Genomic DNA, 21232 nt, shown 5'->3' on the forward strand with positions numbered 1-21232 from the left:
GTTCCCCGACCTGGGACAAATGGAGCCAGCTCCTGGAGTAAGTAATCCCAGGGACTAGCAGTCATATAGCCAAGTACTTTTATCTTGCAGATCAGTCAGAAGCCCAGAGCTGCCATGTGTGCCCTTGCACAAGTCATTTCCCTGCTCTGGGCCTGTTTCTTTCATTGAAAAATAAGGAAGCAAAATGAGGTGACATACAGGTGCCTTCCAGCTCTGACCTTCTGAGAATCCACGACATCTCCTTGCTTAGGTGTGGAGGCTGCCCAAGGCATAGACCCCAAGTGCGGGTAGAGGGTGGGGGAAAGGTATCACCTCCCTGCCAGCTCTTTCCATCTGTGGAGACGGCTTCTGAAATGAATACAGGTGCAGGACAGACTCAGGCCAGCTCTTTTTTTCCCAGGAGGCAGATGCCGACCTGGGACAAGTGTGGACCCAGCTGCCAACATCAGAATCACTTCCTTGGAAGCTAGTTCCACCTCCAGACCTGCGGATTGGGGACCAAAGAAGGGAGAAGCAGGATGGATATGTGCATATTAACGAGCGCTGTAGGTGATTCTTGGGCACACTCTGATCTGAGAAACATTGGATTAAGGGGGCTGGGATTTGGGATGGGAGGTTCAGTGCTCATAATCGAAATAGCTACCATTTATCCTGTACCTGCTCCACATGGGGCACTTTTTGACATCTCTAATCTTACAACAACCACCCTGCGAAGTAGGTATTATTACTCTAATTGTACAGAAGAGAAAACTGAGACCCAGAGCAATTAACTTGCCGACATCATACAGCTAACAGCTAACGAGACAAAGAGCTAAAATTTTAACTCGGGTCCTTGACTCGGGCTCCTTGCTTGGGGCCTGTAGCTGCTTCCTGCCTGCCTCAGTTTGGAGGTAACTAGCTGTACTGGGAGGAGTGGTTCATGTAAAGGTGGAGCAGCCGCTGGGAGGGGGAGCAGAGGCGTGAAGGGCCCACTGCCCATCTCTGCTTCTCCCTTGCCCTCTGCCTCAGGCATTCTTCAGGCTCAAAGGTGCTGTTTTGACTGGGCGGGAAGCCAGCTGCAACCTCTGTCTTCCTCCTTCCCAGCCTCCTATTGTCTCACTAATTAAAGATGCCTTGAATAATCTCCCCTGCTGTGTGCTGCTGGTGGCCCACTGACACCCTGCTGGGGAAGCTGCAGCCGCACCTGGTTCTCTGGCACCGAGGAGACACCTGGGCCCTGGCAGAGGCCAGCTGGGGAAGGGAGGCAAGAGTAGGAGAGAAAGGAAATAGCCCTAGGGAAGGACAGGGGAGGCAGGGGTCATTGTTACGCCTAACAGCTGGAAGGAAGAAGGTCTAGAAGGTTCTAAAAAGTTCTAGATAGGCGCATTCTCACCTATCCCCCACACCTGAGCCGAAATTGCCCGGTCCTCATTTTAAAGTTTTCTGAGCCCTCTCACCTGCTCCTGCACTTCCCTCGGGACGTTTTTTGTGGCATCTCACCTGAAAGCCCCCACCTCAGGACCTTTTCCCTGGCTGTTCTCTCTGCCTTACAGTGACCAACCACTTAGTTTGCCTGGGACTGAAGGGGTTTTTGGGACTCAGGAATGATGTGCTTAAGTTGGGAAACGGGGACAAATTGGTCACGCCGCTCTGTTTCCTCATCATTCAGGTCTCAGTGCACATGTCCCCTCCTCAAAGAGGCCTTCCCTGAACAGCCAGAGTAAAACGGCACCAAGTCACTCTGTCCTGTCCCTGTTTAGTTCCTGAATTCATTTTCTATTGTTGCTGTAACAAATTACCATAAATTTAGCAGCTTGAAACAGCACACATTTGCTGTCTTGTAGCTTTGTGGGTCAGAAGTCCTTCTGGGTTGGCTTCTCTGATCCAGGTTTCAAAAGGCCAAAATCAAGGTGTCGGCTCTGGAGGCTCTGGGGAGAATGTGCTTTCGAGCGCCTTCAGGTGGCTGGTGGAGTCCAGTTCCTGTGGGTGTAGGACTGAGGTCGCTGTTTCCTTACTGCTGTCAGCTCCAGAGACTGCTCTTCAGTCCTTGTACATAATCCCCTACGTCTCAGAGCCAGCAGCACAACGTTAAGTCCTTGCCTGCTTGGAGTCCCTCTTCTGCTTCCAGCTGGAGAAAGTCCTCTATTTTTAAGGACTCGTGTGATTAGATTTGTCCCCGCAGATATTCTGGGACACTCTCCCTAATCTTAAGGTCCCTAACCTTAATTGCATCTGCACTGTCCCTTTTGCCATGTAAAGTTACATATTCAGCCGTTTCCACAGATTAGGGTGTGGATATCTTTAAGAGCTATTCTGCTTACCAAGTTCCTTCTGAGCCCTTGTCCCACCTGATATCTTAGCTACTTAGATGTTTACTCTCCACTTACAGTCCATCCCCCATGTAAGCTCCACGAGAGAAGGGATGGTGTCCATTGTTCACTGCAGTGAACAATGCCTCCTTAAACGGTGCTTGGCACACAGTAGGCCACTGGAGTTGGTTGAATGAATGAATGAATGTTACAATGACTGTCACATGGAAATGGGAACTTCTGGCAAGGCTAAGGAGGCTTTCCAGAGCCCACCCCTCAGCTGGGCAGATGATAGGGATATCCACAGGCTAGAGCACCCCCTCCTGGCAGCTGCACTGCTGGCTTCAGAACAGCTAGCTGCACCTTCTGACCAGCTGCTTCCCAGCCCTGCCTTTCTGCCAATGCTCGCTCCTCCTCCCATGCAGGACCCCCAGACCCTCAGTGTCTCCCTGCCTGAGGATCCCAAAGGGCAGAAGCCTGAGGCTGGGTGGCTGGCCTCAGGGGTGGTGAAGAGGTAGAGAACCAGTCCAGTAGGAGGCAGAGACTGTCTTGCCTCAGCTGGGTTCAAAGCTAATCCACGTGGGACTTGAAACAATTAATTTCCCCAATCTGCAAAACGATCAGCTTCTGAGGGAAAACAATTAGCCCACTGCAAATTGTAATTGTCATCTCACTCCTGATTTTAATTTGGACTAACGAGGGCTAAGTGATTCCGGCTCCCTCCTCCTCCCATTGCCCTGTGGCCTGGACCCTCACCTGCCAGGAGACACGTAACCCTCTGCTGCCCACCTGCACCGGAGGCCGAGGGCCCTTTTCTGGCTGGCACAGAGCTGGGCTGGACAGGGCAAAGCAGGTACCTGCAGTGGGTGGTGGGGAGGGAAACAGAAAGCGTCTCAGGCCCACATGGGAGCCTGCTATTTACAGGGCTCCTAGGCAATCAGAGTTTTATTGAATGGAATTGACTACTGGCTCGTGCCTCTGTCACAGCCAGTTACCTCTGGCTGCTCAGACTCTGGGGACCCAGCTTCCAGGAGCATCTGTCTGCCTCCCTTGGGCCAGGGTGACTCTGCCTGGCCTTGCTCTTCCCCACCCACCCCACAATTCTCTACACCCAGGAGGGGCCTGTGAGCCCACCACCTGCTGGCCGTGCTGGGCAGTGTGGGAGGTGATCGCAGATCATTTAGTCTAACCCCAACTCCTACTAAACAGACTGAGGCCAAGAGAGGGCAGGGACTTGCTCTGGGTCAACTTGGGTCCAGGCTCAGCTGTCATGCTTCCTTGTTATTGCTTATTTGTCCCTTCTCTCCTCAGACACTGTGTCCCTCTCTTGCCCGTGGTTCGTACCCAGCACAATACTAGGTATACTCACTGACGCAGGAGGGAAGAAGACAAAAAGTTCTGAGTCCCAGTCCGTGTTCTTCTGCCACACCCCTCACTTAGCCTCATTTCCTGTTAGTTTGATTTGATTCATTCATTCACACATCATTCATTCGTTTATCACCATAGCCGTGTGCTGGGAACGTGCAGGATGCTGGGGTATAGAGACAAGCAAGACCCTGCCCTAAGGGCCTCACAACCTAGTGGTTTCCAAGTGCAGAGCTGTTCAGCCCGAGATCCCCAACCCCCAGGAGGCCATTCTTCAGTGCGAACCTCCCTAAATCCCAAGCAGCAGCAGGTAAGGGAATGGACCCTGGCTCCCGGCCTCCGCCCTCCGCTGTGCAGTGACGAGGCTCACCCACATATTGAGTCACTGCTGCCTGAGGAGTTAAGTTTGGAATCAGGAATCCAGTGATCTTGTCCTGGCTTTGCCGCTGATTAGCTCTGTGGCCTTCCACAAATCCCTTTGCCTGGTCCATCCGTCCTGAAGCCAGGACCTTGAGGCTGGCGCCTCTTGTATTTGCCTCTTGTGACTTTGGCAAGACCTCATTCCAGCTCCATGCGCTGCCCTCTCACATGTTTGTGGAGGCAGCGTGATGAGAGGCACGAGCCTGCATCTGGTCAGGAGCAGCCTGGGTCCAGGCCTGTCGCCACCACCAGGTAACCTGAAGCCCCTGAGCCTCCTGTTCCTCATCTGTGAAGTGGAGTCGGTGACCAACTGCATGATAATGAGGCCGTGCAAGTGAAGGGGTTTCAAATCAGTGGGCCAGCGCTGAGTGCCCCTGCGTGAGCTCTTGAATAAAACCTGGTGCACAAGAGGGTGTTGTTGGTCTGCCCTGGTCTTCTCCGCTCATCGCACCTCCGAAGCCATCCTTCCGTTACGTAGGCGCTAACCAGACGCACTCGGGGAGGCGAGAAGCACACCGAACTGGGAACTGGGCAGGAAGGGATTTCTTCTTTTGGAGCCTCAGCTTCCTGAACCTCTGGATGAGGTCATGTCTCAGGCTTTTCAGTCTGACATTTGGGATCCAACAGCTGAGACTTACCCGAAAGCGAAGGCAGCCACGTGCGAGGTTCAGCTCCATGTGTCCTGCCCAGCTCCTCTATCACTGAAGGCACAGCTGGCTGCTCTTCTCCAACCTTCTCTCTGCATCTTTCACTATTATCTTTTGTTCCCTACCCCCACTCCCACCCAGCCAGTTACAGGCTGTATTGTTTCCCCACTGCTATCTCGCCTTTGGTGGCTTTAGCTGGGCCACCTGCCTCAAGTTCCTTCTCACCCTGTGCTGACCCCACACCTGTGTCTGCCTCCACTGGCTGCCATATGACCCGATGGAAGGGTGTTGGGGGGTTGGGTCCACAGCCTCAATAGTACCTGTTGCCTTCAGAGGTCTTAGAGCTCATCACTACGTACCCGTCTCTTGTCACTAAAGAAGAGAAACCAGCCATTCCGGTGTGGCTGGCTCCTCATCACAGGGCATTCTTCCCACAACCCCCACTGCTGCAGTGTGGCCATTTTCCCCAGGTACCTGGGAACCTTCTGCATATAGGGCCAGTGGATGTGAGAAGAGGCACGCAGTCATCCCCCGCTTTTCCTTTCCCTTCATAACGCACCCGGTCCTGCACCTCAAACATCTCACGCCCACCTGCTGACAGGGCTGACAGAAATGAAGGCTCCTGGGTGGAGAAGGAGGTGTCGGGCTGTTAAGGGGTCTCTCCCACCGTGCAGTCACTAGACCAAGCTTCACCTGGGGTCTCTACTAGTGGTTATCAGAGACCACCTCTAGAGTGTGTTTAGCATGTGAGCTCCTGGGTCTCACCTCCAGAGAGTCCAATTCCAGAAGTCTGGTGTGGAGTCCAGGAATCTTTATGATTAACGAGCACTCTGGCTGGGTGTTTCTGGTTCGAGGGGGCCATGGACCACCCTCTGAAATGTTGTTTGATCTGGATCTACCAAGAAGAGTTCTTGTGTCCTGATATTTAAGGCCTTGGCATTTAGGGTCCGAGAGAAAAACCATCAGCCCCCACCTGGTCGGAGGCCTCGAGGACGGCCGACCCTAGGTCTTTAAGCTGCTGTCAGCACCTCTTCCAGCCTTGGTCCCCTGGCAATCTTGACCTCCATTCCCACTGCACTGGCCTGGAAGGTGAGAGACTTAGGAGAGGAGAGGGGCTTGTTGGGGCAGCAGCTGGGAACAGGGATGAGCTCTATAGGAAAGACAATGCTACAATACTCCTGGGCTAAAAGTTTTAAGGCCTGTTCTACCTTCTCTACTCACACATTATGATCAAGCACTGAGTTCTTCACCTGGGCTCACTCAGCTGCTCGTAGCCCCAGGCTTCAGACACTGATGGTATGGGGGCTTCAGCACAGTCCCTCAGTGGTTCCAGAGCCCAGCCCAGAGGGCAGTGGTGTCTTTGTCATAAGGCAAAAGCCCGTGATGGCACCTAGAAAGTCAGGTGCATCCTCTTCCTTCAGGCCGCTATTGCTACTTGCTCCTCACCATGAGGAAACTGAGACCCACAGAGGTTCGATAATTCAGGATAAGGGCCATACAGCTTTTGGAGGGGACTCAAGCCATCTGACCCAATCCCTTCATTTTACAATTGAGAAAATTGAGGTCTACAAAGGGACAATAGTTTCCCAAATTCTCACAGAGGCTGGTAAAAAAAAAAAAAGCTAAGCACGAAGCTAACTAGTGATGAAGCCAGAAGAGCACTCAGTCCCGGCTCCCAGAAATAGGGGGCCTGACTGCCACTCGCTGATCATCCATGTAGCCGGTACCGTGCCAGGTGTTTTCCACGTATCACTTTATTCAGTCTTCACAGCAACCTCACAAGAACACAGACCATTTTCACATTTGACAAGATGAGGAAATTGAGGCTTGGAGAGGTTACATGACTCAACCAAGAGTCTGTGAGTCAGTGTTGGAAGTGGAATTTGAACCTCCATCTTTCCGATCCACAGTCTAGGCTAGCATCGTTCAATAGAAGTATAATGCAAATCACGCGTGATTTTAATATTTGAGTAGTCACATCTAAAAAAGTAAAAGGAATCATTTCAAAATGTAATCAGCATAACAATTTTATTAATGAGATATTTTGCATTTTTTCCTTATTAAAACTTCACAAGCTGGTGTGCATTTATATTACAGCACTTCTCAGTTTGGACTGGCCACATTTCAGATCCTGAATGGCCACATACATGGTTACCATACCAGACAGCACAGGCCTGTGTTCTTGCTGCTGGTTCACTCTGCCGAGTCATTCTGTGAGAGCCATCTCACCTGGCCTCTGCTGGCCACGACTCCCTACTGTTCTAGGGAGCTCTTCTTCCCTTCCCTCTCACCTGTTCATTTTCCAGTGTCCCTTCTCTCCGTCCCTTCCTCCCTCTCGCCCGCACCCCCACCCCCACCTTCAACTCTCTCCCAGAGAAGGCCTTGTTGTCAAACTAAAACCTTTCAAATAGGTGAGACAAAGGTGACAGAACGTTCCTCATTTACATTCAGGTTCTATCTGGCTTTTTTGGCCCTGTTGAATGACATGTCTATCAAAACATCTCATTTGGAAATGTCAGAGTGGCTTTTGATAAGTCATCAGTCACCCTGATGGTGGCTGACAGTGGGGTAACAGTGTGGTGGTATCTAATACACTGTGGAACTTGTCTCTTGCAATTGCATAGCATTTTATTTATCCAACATGGCATGACATCTCTCTTGAAGGAAAGAAACACTTAACCCCGCCACACTATGCTCCTCAAGGCCTTTACCCCCCCTTAACTTTCCAGCCTCTCTTTTGCCTCTTCGTTCCTTTGCTATCTGGAGTGTTCCTCACCGAAGGCCACTCTCAGGCCCCTCCTGTCCCACTCCAGCAGGAGCCAAGCAGCCACCTCCATGGCACCCCAACAGGAAGCTATAAACGCTGCTGCAGAGCCCTGGCTCAGAATCTAGGTGCTTGGGGTTGCCAGGGAATCTCACCTGGGGCCTAAAACAGCTCCTGAGCAGTGAAGAAGCCCGGCCTTCTTCATAGGCAGCGCTCCTTCCTGGTCGAGGTTGCTGGTCCTCCCGGCCTTTCCCCGTCTCCTCCCCGCACTCCCCCTGCTCCCCCTGCGCCCCCAGCTCTCCAGAGTCTGCCGCTAGCTGCCGTCCCGGAGGGGCTGTGCCGCAGGTGCCTCCCATCCCTATTTTCTCTCAATTTCGACAGAAACAAAAGTAGTTTTTTAGAAAGGAACGTTCACTAAAAACTAAAGAAAAACAATAACACTCGAAAAAACAAAAGCATAGCAATAAATCCCAAGTTTTTTCAGGTCACATATTCCTGATCAAAAATAAAGGTACTCGAGTCCCTGATGCGATGGGTGGTTCAGTTCCAGACGGCTGGCCCCGCCCCCGCCCCACCCCTTTCCCTCTTCGCCCTCTTCGGTCTGGAGTCCCCGTGTTTCTTGCCATGGAGGGCTTCCTCCTCCCCTCCTGGCACGTCTTCCTCCCCGCCCTCTTGGGGTTGAGGCTTTGGCCGAGTAGTGCAGGTAACCAAATGTGGTGGGATAGAAGAAACTGGGGTGGGATAAAGGCCCCGGGTTTTTACTGAGAGGAAGAAATCTGTGCTGAAATAGCCATTCCTCAGCAGAACTTGAGATGGAGATAACAGCTTAGAGGGGCGCCTTACAAAACTAAACCCCAGCGCGCAATCCTCCGACCCGCATCCAGACAGGTTGGAGGAAAGGCTGTCCATCGCCACTTTGGCAACTGATTCAAATCATCCTCTATCCATTCTTTTGTCTTCATCATCAGTGAAGGAGAAATACACGCACATAATTTTTCAGTGTGAGCCTTTCCCCATTTCTGTCTCCTCTGGGTGCCATTGTGATTTCTGTAAAAGGAAGCATCCTATAAAGAAAAGAACTCTCACTCTAGAGCTAGACCAACTGGCTTCAGTGTTAACTCCGTATGACTTCTTACATGGCTCTGGGCAAGTAAGTCACCCCAGAGCCCCAGTGTCCTCATCTGGGAAATGAGTTAAAGATGCTAGTCTCACAGAGCTAGCCCTGACACTGGCAGTGCTCATAACTGTTAACTCCCTTCCCTATCTGCTCCCTCCCTGTGCAGGTACAAGGTAGAGAAGGTTCTAGGGTGACTGGCAGAAGCCCTCTGCCCTGACCCCAATCCAGATGGGATGAACACATCAGCCCTCTAACGTCACCCACATGCTCTTCTTGTCTGGACAGGGTTGAACCTACTCCAGCAGGACCCAAGCTAGCCACCAGTGAGAGGACTGCCACCTTTATAAAAAGCCTTCTGTTAAAAGGGACCCTAATGCCAGCCATGGGCAACCACACCATTTGTCTTTTACCCCAAGCCACATTTACTGAGCACCGACCATGTGACAGGCCCTGTGCAAGGCAGAGGGGAAGCCAGGACTGAGCAGGCCCAGCCCCTGCTCTGGAGAAGCTCAGTCTAGGGAGGCAGACAGCCACCCCGTGACCCCTGCTAAACTAGGGTAGGTGCTGTGGGAGCAGGAAGGAGGCAGAGTGTCACAAGGAGATGACAACTGACCTGACACTTGGAGGATAATTAAAAGCTCTCCAAGCAGAGAGTGAAAGGACATTCCAGAACAACAAGCTCAAAGATCTGAAAGCACATGAGAGGGCAGCCGGTCCCTATCCGTCAGGAAAGAAGAGAGAGGGGAGGACTGGAGAGGTGGGCAAGGGTGGGACTGGGGGCTCGGGCTGCTGCTGAAGCAGCCTAGGGGTCTGCCTTTTGATCTAGGTGAGGCAGTGACCTCTCTCATCACAAAGGGAGAGACTGAGTAAAGACTGCATGAGATGGACGAGAAGCCCTGATGGTTTGTGGGATGCTGAGGAGAACACTCACTGCTTCACGGAGGGGAGCTTCATGGAGGAAGGCAAGCCACGAAGGATGGGGAGAGTTCAGTCAGCATTGTAGGGGAAATGGCTTCTGACTACACATCTTACCCAGTAGCCATTCCCCAGTTCCCCCTTTTCTCTGATATTGCAGTGGTTCAGCCGACGGCTAAAGGGGTCCCATGCCTGCTGGGAAAGAGAACGCATTTATTGAGCTCCTGTTGTGTGCCAGCGGCATGATGCCAGTCTCTGTCAGCATGGCCTCATTTAATCCTCCAGATAACCCCATTTTGCAGATATAGAAACTGACACTCAGAGAGGCCGAGTTAATTGTTCAAGGCCACACAGTAAGAGGCAGAAGTAGGATTTGTCTCAGGTCTTTCATATTCTGAAGGCTTTGTTCTTTCCGCTTTGCTGTGCAAAACATTTAGTGCCCAGCTTCCTGAACCTGATCTCCGTCTATCCCCTGGGGTTCTGGAGCAATTTTTATGACATCAATGCCACCTTCATCATTAGAGGGCTGTCACTGAAGTGACAGGGAACAGTAGATATGAAACTCTCACAATGGGAAAACTGAGGTGATGAGGAAGGCAATTTATCACTGCCTGGCAAATATCTGTCATAGTTCTGCTTCAGTGTGTCCCCAAACTTGTCCTACCCCCGCTCTTCAAGCAGGTGGAATCCAGGCCTCAAAACCCACCACTGGGTTCCAAAAGATGAAGTCACCTTTACAGAAGGGGGCAACCCATTCTCTTCAAAGCTGACCAAGGAATAGATTTTCATAAACCCCATTGAAAATCTGATACAAGCTATGGACATTCTCTCCAGGAAAACACACCCATGCACACACACACACACACACACACACACACGCACACACACACACACACACACACACACACACGTTTGCATACAACTGGAGATATTTCCAGACTCTTCAGTCCATCTGTGGACTTAAGAGATCAAGTAGGCTTTCTTCTGGAGATTCTGGGGGAGTATGTTTATAATAAACACAGTTCCTGACCATGCCTCCCCTTCTGACCCCTTCCTTGTCCTGCAACTCCTGGAGAAAGCAAAGGAATGTAACTTGGATCCAGTCATTGCTTTTCAAGAGTAGGTATGGGGAAGTTGGCCAGAGGCCACGTAAGAGCCTTGGCCTCTCTGTCTACTTAAATTTCTCAAGGTCCTTCATGTCAGGGTGTGTGGGTGGGCTGCCCAGACCATCAGGAGTGGGCTCTGTGTCTGAAATCTGTCAGGCTTCGAGCCGCTCAAGATGCTAGCTCTCAACCCTGGGAGCTCTACCTCGCACTGAACTCTCTGGAAAATGCTTTGGAGGAGGAAAGCCCATTGCTGCAAGGCCCTGGGGTTCTCCTCCTGCCCATCTTGGCCACCTCCTGTCCCTCCCTGGTGGGAAGCACGTGCGCTCTTAATAGAGCTGCCTAATCGCTTGTTTAAACTGGACATTTGGTGCATAATGATTCCTGGCTGGGACCAGAGAAAGCCATCAGCTGCCTTCTGCAAGGAGCAGACTTGCTGGACAGACATGGCCCCACTGGCTGCAGGAGCAGGGGCGGTCCTCCCTGAGGCAGAGCCGGCTGGGTAAGGGAGTGCAGAGGTTGATGGGGGCGGCTTTTGGAGGTTTGGGAAAGATAACTGACAACTCAATCCCTCCCTTACCTATTCTGCTACTCCTGCGCACAGGGGTATCCCAGAACAAGAGGGGTGATGAAGCAGGGGAGCAGCAGGCGAGAACCTAGGGTTGTTTCCCAGCTCTGCCACTGTCACTCAAAGGGCAGCTCCTGGCACAGGTCGATCTTGAGTATGCACCTCATTTGCCTCCCTGCTGGAGGAGACAGAAAATCTGGCAATTCCCGAGGCTTCTTGGGCCCTGGGGTGTGCCTATAAAGCCAGCAGATTTGCTGTTTGCCCAGAGTCTTGAGGTCTTGGGAGAGGTACTAGAGAAATATTAGCTATAGCCCTGTTAATTATTATTGTTTTTATCATCATTACAGAGGAGAATGTTCCCCTGTTAATTCCCTGAGAAAATGGCTGTGAAAACGAGCTGGCATCACCCAGGCCTTGTGCCCAGGAGAGCAAGCATTGGCAAAGTACAGCCTCCAAGTCCATTCCCCTCCAAGCTGGTTCACCTGGCTGGGCACAGTGCCTCTTTGTCTGCTTGTGTCCTCCAACACAGATACACAGACACACACACACACACACGCACGCACACGCACGTGTGCTGCCCAAACTGCTCCAGCGGTGGAGGTGGGGTGTGCAGCCCCTGGAGCACTTGTTCTTATCTCACTGGAAGAAAAATGACCAAACTACAGCAGAGTCATGTGAGTCTGGGGAAGCCCTCTGCCTTAGTTTTGTTTAGCCCCCATTGGGGTCCTTTTGCACACACCTATCCCATAAGCTCCCTCACAGCCTGGCAGCTGGAGCGGCGGTTAAGAGTAAGGGCCTCAGCCTCACACAGTGCTGGATCCGAATCGCCCTTGGGCAATTGCTTAACTTTTCTGAGCCTCGATTTCCTCTTCAGTAAATATAACACTACTACTCTTGTAGGGTTGTTGTGTGGATTAAATAAGAAAAAAAGCTTTGCGACAGCCTCAGTCAGTGAATGGTACATATTAAAATTCATATCTTATCCTCGTTTTACTGATGAGAAGAAACTGGTACTCAGTGAGATTGTTCCATAGCTGGTAAATGGTAGAGCTGGGATTAGAACCTCTGGATGTCCACCCAGACCCTGCAGAGGCTGCCGTTTCCCTGGGAGATGGCCTGTGGCAGTGTGGAATGAGGCATCCCTCAGATCAGCCCTTTGGCCCTCCCCTGCAGCTGGCTCTGTCCTCCTTGGCCTGCCGCACTCACAGCCTCCACTCTGGGGACTTCTCAAAGGGTCACCTGGATGGCACCCCAATGACTCACTCTCTACCACATAGGGCAAGGGAATGGGGACCAATAGAGGAGACCCAGAGCAAGTGGAAGCCTCAGGTCTGGTGGGGGCTGGGAGAGGATGGTGATAGATGAAGAGCAAGGTGGGGGAGGGGCAGCGAGGCACGGGCCTCACGCCACCTCCTCCCCAGGAGCTGCGTGGCTGGGCTCCACGGGCTCCAGCGCTGTGACTCTTGAATGCCTTTTCAAGAGGAGAAGCCCCGCACTCACGACGTCTGCTCCTTCCTATCAGATAACGAAAACACATCCTTAAGCTTGTGGCAAATCCAGCTGTGAAATTTACTTTTCAAATATAATGTGATTATGAATTTATGATATTTGAATTACACCTCAAAGCTGTTATTAATGTATATAATTATAAAATATGTGTAGATGCACATATACATATGCACGCACATATGGGGATACTTTATACATATGCAGAGAGAGAGAATGGGATTGTTAAGAGCACTGGTTCTTACCCTTTACAAGCTGTCTGACCCTGAGCAAGAGGCTTAACTCCTTTTAGCCTTGATTTCCTCATCTGTACATTGGGGGTCATATAATAGAGTTGTTATGAGGATGAAAAAAAAATACTGAGTGGCAGGTCCCTGGCAGAGAATAAGCCCTCGATGAAATTAGCTATACTTTGCATCTATTTTAGCTATACAAGGCATATGTCATGGCCCCCATTTTATTTATTTTTATTCAGATGACAACTCTATTTTAGAATTGAGGAAACTGAGCCCAAGAAGACGGTATCTGGCACAGGTCCGAAGGGCAGCACCCTGTCTTACTCATGTCTGTGAGGCCGTGCATCGGTGGGACTCATGAACGTTTGCAGAGTGAAGGGCGTTTTGCCTTGCTGGCTCCACTCCAAAGCCTGGGCTCTCCTGTCAGGCAGGGCTGGGAGGCTGGGGAGGCTCTGGTGGCCCAGGAGCCCAGGCGCTGTGCTAGACCTCCCTACATTTGCTCTCACAGGAGGAACTCTCTCCCTACGCCAGCCAGGAGGAGAGGTTGGGCCCTCTGAGTATGTCGGCAAATTCTCGAGTCCTGGATGTGACTTTTCACGAGGCACATTCTAGGCTTGGTTGGTTAGGAAGGAGGTCAGGATCATGGAGAGCCCCACTCTCGCCCCAGCTTTACCCTGGAATTTTTTTTTTTTTTTTTTGGCTGAGTGACTAGAATAGAACTCATTCAGCAGGTCACCAGCCTTAAGAGGTGGCAGGGAGTCGTGCTTTGAGCCATGGCTCTGCAGTCAGCTTGCTAGGCTTTCTCCTTTGCTACAGACTGCTTATAAGATCTTGGACACGTTACTTTACATCTGTAAGCCTCAGTTTCCTTATCTATAAAATGGGAATGCCAGCATCCTGACCCCAAGAATGTGGGAGGATTCAATGGGGTCATGCATGAGAAGTGCGATGCTTGGAGCCAAAACATGGAATGTGCTGTGTGAATACTGAAGCTGGGGTTGGAGGTCTGGCCCGGGACATGCGCGTGAATGCACTCTCTGATCGGTAACCGTGGGATCAAAGTTGGTGATTATATTCCTTGACACTAGACTGCTGCCTGCAGACCTTAGGCCAAGGCCTGCCGCCCGGGTGGGGGAGCAGGCAGTCACAGTTGGGGTCTCCCCACGCTCAGGGAATGCTTTCATGAAGCAGAAGGGAGGCCAGGAAAAGCAGAGAAGAGAAAAGAAAACCCCAGCAAATTCTGTCCTCCCCAGCTCTGCGGCTCCTGGGGGAACTGAGCTGCATAATACAGTGGGATTTAATAAAATGCCTTTAACTCACAAAGTTTGTCTGCTGCCAGCTCCTTAATTAAATTGCCTAATGCTGCTTTGCGATGGCAGCACAAACTCCTGTGTTTAAAGAGCACGGTGTTGCCATGGCACTCCCTACCCCCCGACAGGGCCAACGGGTGTGGAGGAGCATACAGATGAGGCGTGGGGCTGGCCTCTGCCCGCAGTGTCCATCCCACACCCTGCATGTGTGTGTGCGGGCTCCGATTTTCCTAGGAAAGGATTTAATCCTTGCTAAGAATGCTGAGCTCGGGGAGACTCAGAGTGGGCACTTGAGCACTCAAGCAGAGCAGGCCCACTGGTGTGGCTGTGGCGAGGCCTGGGGCAGCCTGTGTCTCTCTCTCATCTCCCCAGTCACAGGCTTCTGCTGCCAGTAGCTGCCTCCATACACCGTACAAACACTTTCTGCATGTACCCACTACCTGAAAAGGGTCGGGAAGCACTGGATGAGAGTTTGCTAGGAAGCGGGTAGGTTTTTTCACACATGGAGGGTGGAGGAAAGAGAAACTCACTTATGGATTTTTCTTTCAGATGCAGTGGTTCTCAGTCCTGGCTTCATGTTAAAACCAGTTGGAGATTTTTTTTTTCCAATATTTTATTATGAAAAATTTCAAATATACAGCAAAGTTGAAGGAATTTTATAGCGAGCAACCAATATACCTACCATCTACCAGATTCTACCATTAATCTTTTGCTAAAGTTGCTTTATCACATCTCTCTCCATCTGTCTTTCAATCCATCTTATTTTTGGTGTATTTCAAAGTAAATTGCAGACATCAGTACACTTTTCAATAAATACTTCATTATCAACAACTATGGATTTTACTTTTGTTTTACGGGTTTTCTTTCTTTCTTTCTTTTGATGTAAAGTTTGCATGCAAGGAAATCCTCGAGAGTTTGTTTTTGTTTTTGTTTTTGTTTTTAGTACCACGCCCCCAGAGACTAGTGTAATTGGTCTGGAGTGGGACATAGGCATCAGTATATTTTAAAAGATTCCCCATATGATTCTATTGTGCAGCCAGAGTTGAAAACAGGAGATAGTAGGAGGCCAAGGGTTCTCATTTTTATTTCCCCCATGCAGAATGTGTAGAGCTCTCCTGGCCACACTGAGCTGGCCACACTGAGGCCTGTGCCCTATTACCCGTCCATCCCCTCTCCCCTTCCTCCAGTGCTCTCCAGGCACACATACCACTTCCATGTTCATGCTTTGTTCAGGGCGGACCTCTGTGTACATGCAAATCCACTTGTTCTCATGTTAGTATTATAATGGGTCTCATTGTCTCATGTATATTTCCTTATGGAAGAATCTATATCTGTTTCAAATTCTGTCCATGTTACAATGATGAAGCCATATAAATTTTCTTTTGATTATCAGGGTACTTATGATGACTAGGATTGAGGCAGTGGACGGAAGAGATGATGACGCTAGTAGAGGGTGTTCAGGGTGATATGTGGTGACAGCAGTGAGCACGGAGGTCCTGGTGATCACAGCTGAGGACAATGGCAGTGGTGGGGCTGGTCGTATTGATAGAGCTGCAGGTGGGGTGACCAGGTGATGGCATTATGCAGGTGGTTATCATGGTGACACTCTTGATGTCATCCTTCCTATGAGGGTGATGTGCACAAACAAATGCACATCTCATTTGCTCACTGATACCCATCCAGGAAGAATGTTGGTTTTTACATGGCAAGAGGTTTGGTCCCTCCATTGGGGAACCCTACTGCTACAATTAAATCTGAGACCACCTGAGGACCTTCTCTCCGCTGGAGCCCTGGAAGAGGCCTAGACAGAGCGGCAGCAGCCCCATGCTCAGCCACCCTTTCCCACTGCACTTCAACAAGACGCGGCTCCAGTATTAAGTACAAGTGCATCATTAGGGACATTTATTTAAGATGAACAGTTCTGGGAGCCAGCCGGACTTGGGATGCGAGCCATCTCATGATCAATAGAGATTTTATTTGCTGCCTGCATGGTTTCCTGTTTCTTCCATGCCTGGTACACTTTTGAAGAAGGACAGAGGAAAAGTGCTCTGGTTCTGCCCTCCCTTAACCCAGGCAGTAGGGGACAGAGGGGAGCAAAGCCACAATATTTAACTGGCACCCTCTGAATTGTCCTGGGCTACAGGGCTGAGGTGTAAGAATGAGAATGCGGTTGGGCTGCTAAGACTTTTTTTAAAAAAATATATAAATAATCCCAGAGAACTATGCTGAAAATATCTTTAAAATGCCTTTTATTTTACAGATGAGAAAACTTGGACCAAGTGGGAAGCAAATAAAATCCCTGTTGAGAACAATAAAAATACCCTTCGTGTATATAATATCTCTAATGAAGCAAAAATACCTTACACCTGTGATCTGATTGGATTTTTAGACCAGTCCTGTGAGCTGGCAGAGACCTTCCTGCCCATCTGACAGATGGCTCCTGAGTCCTTTCCCAGATTCTTTCCACTAGCTACAAGCCCAGGTGATATTTGTATAACATGTACAGCTCACACTACATATTTCACACTCATGTTTTAATTTTATCTGTGCCACATCTCTGTACAAAAGAGAAAAGGTCTTATCCCCATTTTTCAGAGGAGAAAACTGAGGCTCCTAGAGGTTAAGCCTCCTGCCCAGCTTACACAATTTTACTGTGCAGAGTAGAAACTAGAATCTAAGATCCCTGTGCTAGTTTCCCAGGGCTGCCATATCAAAGTACTACAAACCAGGTAGCTTAAAGCAACAGAAATCTGTTGTCTCACAGTTCTGGAGGCTAAAGTTCAAAATCAAGGTGTCAGCAGTACCATGCTCCTTCTGAAAACTATAGAGGCGAATTCTTCCTTGCCTTCTCCTGGCTTCTGGCCATGGCTGTCCATCAGTATCGCTCCTAAGCTTGCGGCTGCAACGCTCCAATCTCTGTCTCCATCATCACATGGAATGCTCCCAGTGTCTCTGTCTGCATCTGAACTCCCTTCTTCTTATAAGGACACCGGTCATTGGGTTAGGGCCCACCCTAATCCAGTATGACCTCATCTTCACTTGACCACATCTGCAAAGACCCTATTTCCAAATGAAGGTCACATTCACAGGTACTGGGGGTTAGGACTGGGGGACACAGTTCAACCCATAACGGTCCCTGACCCAAGCTAGTGGTCTTCTACAACGTGCTCTTTGCATCCCGGGCTCCATCCCATCCCTCTTCTCCCCGTCCTTTATGATCAAGGACGAGATGCTCCCCTTTCTTGCAATGCAGAAAGTGGAGCTGGCTGGCAGCACTTTTCATCTTCTGCTCTTCCCAAATTATTACAAGCTACTGAGGTAGAATCATGAAATATAGGTGAGCTTTCTGTCTTTTTTATTCCCAGACAGTAAAAATCATTAAGGCTTGCTCTTAATTAGTTTAATTTTGAAGCTTCTAAATATTGATTTAACCTACACTCTTTTGTACTTGCCGCAGCCCCTGAATTATGCCTATTATTGATCGCAGATGGAAGTGTTTCCAGCCACTGGCTCTATGGCCCTAGGATCCGCTGGTCTTCCAGCGGGTGTGCTGGGCTTGGAAAGCACGGATGGGCTGGGGGGAGAGGGAGCCTTGGCCAGATTGGAAAGGGCCTTACCTGGAGGAAGGGCTGCTCAGCGTAGGCCAGGAGCCAGTTTCTTTTGGGTCGGTTGGGCTCAGTGGAGTTTGGATAAGGAGGAGTCAGCTGGAAATCTCCCCATCCCATTCCAGGCAGCGAGGGCTGGGGGAGGGTGATATGGGGTCAGGGTTTAGAGCACAGGCTTTGGCACGAGCCACAACCCAGTTGGAGTCCTGGCTTGACCAGCTGGATATTCGTGAGCATTTCACATCTGTGAAAGGGGCTAGTCATCCCAAGTCATAGTGTCGTTATGAGCATTCAGTGCAGCGACTCGTGTCAGGCCCCGAGTCCAAGGCCCGGCTCACAAGCCGTCCTCATCAATGGCTGCCATCATCATTCCTGCCGTCCTACCGGAGATGAGGCTTAGTCCTGGCAGCACGCTGTATCTTCTAGCCCTGGCTCCATTTCGCGTTTGCTGTATGACCTTGGGCAAGTCACTTAATATCCTTTCCACTAAAATGGAGGTAATGACATCTATGACCTTGCAGGGCTAGTGTGAAAAATCACATAGGATGGTGATTGTGGACGAATTTAAATTGCAAAATGCATCCAGTCCTAACCGATTATGATCATTGATGGCTATAGTGGTCCCTACCTTACATACCCGCTTCGGCCGCCCTCTGAGTGCACTATCGTGTCCAGACCGTTCTGGCTCTGGCCTGCTGCTCCAGCCGCCTCCCCACCTTACCCACACTCTTGGGACTTCCCGGAAGCCGCTTCTTGGAATCTGCTTCACACATTCTTATCCCAGGACTTTGCTCCCGATGTCCCCAACATGTATACAGTGCCTTCCACTCTCTGTACCTACGAACCTGATTCAGGCAACGTTTCCCTTGTGATTTTTTTTAAACAACTTTAATGAAGTTGTGAATTTGCATTCCATCAAATTCACCCACCTTTAGCATATAATTCAATGATTTTTGGTAAAAGTCCTCTGATTTTTTTGCCCAACTACCCACGTGAAACAGAATCGTGCTCTTTCCTCTGGGCTGTGCCCCTGTTGCTCTAGGTAAACGCTCCTGTGACACCATTTATCATACTACAGTAGAGTGGTTTTTATCTGTGACTCCCCTCCTGCCCTTCCATAACCATGTACCCCCAGCCCCTCTCAGTGCCAGCACACAGTCAGGGCTCTGTGAATGCTCATTGGGTAGAGTTCCTTGTGGCCAGGACAGAGAAGGTGTGGGGGTGGGGGTGGAGGCGGTTCTGTAAACTCCAGTCTTATCTGTCAGGATAATGATAAGAAGCTGTGTACATATATACATATTCAGAATTCTAATCTCAGCTAGAGGGACCTTAGCAACTAGCCCTGTGATTCTCAAATAGAAGCATTGATCAGAAGCACCTGGAGGCTTGTTCACACACTGGTTACTAGGCCCCACCCTCAGAGGCTCTGAGTCAGGAGGGCTGGGGTAGGCCTGGGAACCTGCGTTTCTAACAAGTTTCCAGGTGATGCTGATCTTACTGATCCAGGGACCACAGTTTTAGACCCTCTCATTGCTCTGGCCCAACCCTCTCATTTCATGGGTGAGGAGCCCAAGGCCTAGAGAAATAAGAGGACATATTCCAAGGTCTGTCCCCAGGCCAGGACTAAAACCCAGCCCTGTCTCGTCTTGTGTCCTCAACCACCGATTCCCATGCCCCGACTCCTGCTTCCCCCTCTGGCTTCAGAGAAGTAGGATGAGGTGGGCAGAAGGTCAACAGAGCTGAGAAATGCTCTCCACAGGCCTGGCCCTCAGCTGGGGAACGAGGAGCGAGGAGGGGCTGCTGAGGCAGAGGCCAGTGGGATTGGAGAGGGGACCAAAGGAGGGGGACCAGGCAAAGGGATGGCCAGAGCAGGCCTTCAGGAGGTGGTGAGGACTGACAGGTCATTCTCACTGCAGTTGGGGGGAGGGGGGAACCAGCCGCGGCCTCAGCTGCAGCCATTTATCTGGCAGGCCCGCCTGCGACAGCTGACAGAGGGAGCAGGCAGTGAGCCCCGCGCAGAGACCAAGGCTCCTTCCGCCGCGTGATTTATCTCTCAGCTTCATCTGGCAAACCTGCTGATGAAACGAGTCTCCTTTTCTCTCCGCCTCATCAATTTTCATTCTGATTTCATTTTCCTTTTCCGTTAGAAGGGCTTTGGCCTTTCTCCTTGTTTAACTGGTCTGCTCCCCATTCGATCCGCAGCCCTTTCTCCTCAGCCATCCAGGCATCTCCCTACCACCTCCACCCCCACCATGCCCTTGGGGTCCCTCCCTCCGTGCCACAAACACTGTGGAGAGAGAGAGAGACCCAGACCTCCCCATCTAAGTCCCCATTCACCTCAAACACAACCAGAAGATCTATTGGTGCTTTCCTTTTTATTAGTTCTGGGACCACGAAGCCACAGAGCTGCCCCGGAGCACCGCACAGTCTGAAAGGAGAGATGAGCATCATACTGGATGTGAATTCTTCGAAAATACAGAAAGGAGCAAGGGGTTAATTAACTGGGGAGGCGGGTGGATGGCTGTGTCAGGGAGGACTTCAGAGAGGTGCAGTGCAAACTGAGACTTCAGCAATGGGAAGACGTTCCCCAGATTCACAGATGAAGAAAGCAACTTCTTGGCACAGGCCCCGTGTGTGCAAAGGCACTGGGGCAGGAAGGAGTATTGCCCACATCTCTCTAAAGGCTTCCGCCTCCTTCCCCTGCCCTTGCTCCTAGCTCCCAGGGATCCACTGTGTCTAAAGGGATATCCTGGTGTCCTGGCTGTGGGTGGGAGCCTTTCAAGAATGCTGCAGCGTCTGCCCAGCAACCCCACCTGATTCTTAAAAGAGCAGGTGTAATTATGGGAAGGGAGGCTGGAGAGGCTTATGGGTCAGTGCCTGGGCTTGGCTGCCCCTCTGGCTTGTGGCTGTGGCCAGCGTGGAATGATCGCAGACTGCCGTCAAGCTGGGACATTTAGAACTCAGCTGGAGGGGGCTGCTCTATCGACCCTTCCCGGGAGCAAGCATCTGAGGAAGGGAGGAGCTGCTCAGCTAAGCCAGGACCTAAGTTGTTTACTGGGTGAGAGTCTATCAGACATCTCTGCTCTACAAATGAACTGAGCTGCTCTGGAAATGGGACCTAGGTGGAGGCTCTGGGAAGTGCTTGTATTCGAGCCAGGAGAGAGCAGCTCCGTCTGGAAGGAGCGTCAGCCTGTGGTGGAAGCAAGCGTTCCTAGGAGAGGATGCCTGCCTTCAAGGCCACATGACCATCCGGTGCTGGCCTGGTACAAAGGGATCTAGAAACCAGGGAATGTGCCTCAAACTGAGGTGGAGAAAAAGGGAAGGGGACTCTACTGAGCGCCAGGTGCTTTACAGACATCCCCCCATGAGGTAGGAGAACCTGAGTGAG

At 50.8% G+C, this 21232-nt stretch overlaps 1 protein-coding gene across 7 annotated transcripts in view; it reads left to right on the top strand.

Annotated features, from left to right (window-relative positions):
- Nucleotides 1–21232, top strand: part of LRRN2 (leucine rich repeat neuronal 2) — a 68125-nt gene that overhangs the window by 32130 nt on the left and 14763 nt on the right. Inside the window, exon 2 of one of the 7 annotated variants that reach the window (XR_002783490.1) lies at nt 16500–16721. The exons of 5 other annotated variants lie outside the window; for them this stretch is intronic. The gene's annotated coding sequence lies outside the window, so the exon portion shown is untranslated. Of the gene's footprint in view, nt 1–66; nt 546–16499; nt 16722–21232 lie in introns of those variants that run through there. One more of the 7 variants, XR_002783491.1, reaches the window with a different exon arrangement.

Source organism: Pteropus vampyrus, unplaced genomic scaffold (genome assembly GCF_000151845.1).
Source record: "Pteropus vampyrus isolate Shadow unplaced genomic scaffold, Pvam_2.0 Scaffold217, whole genome shotgun sequence".
Lineage (NCBI taxonomy): Eukaryota > Metazoa > Chordata > Mammalia > Chiroptera > Pteropodidae > Pteropus > Pteropus vampyrus.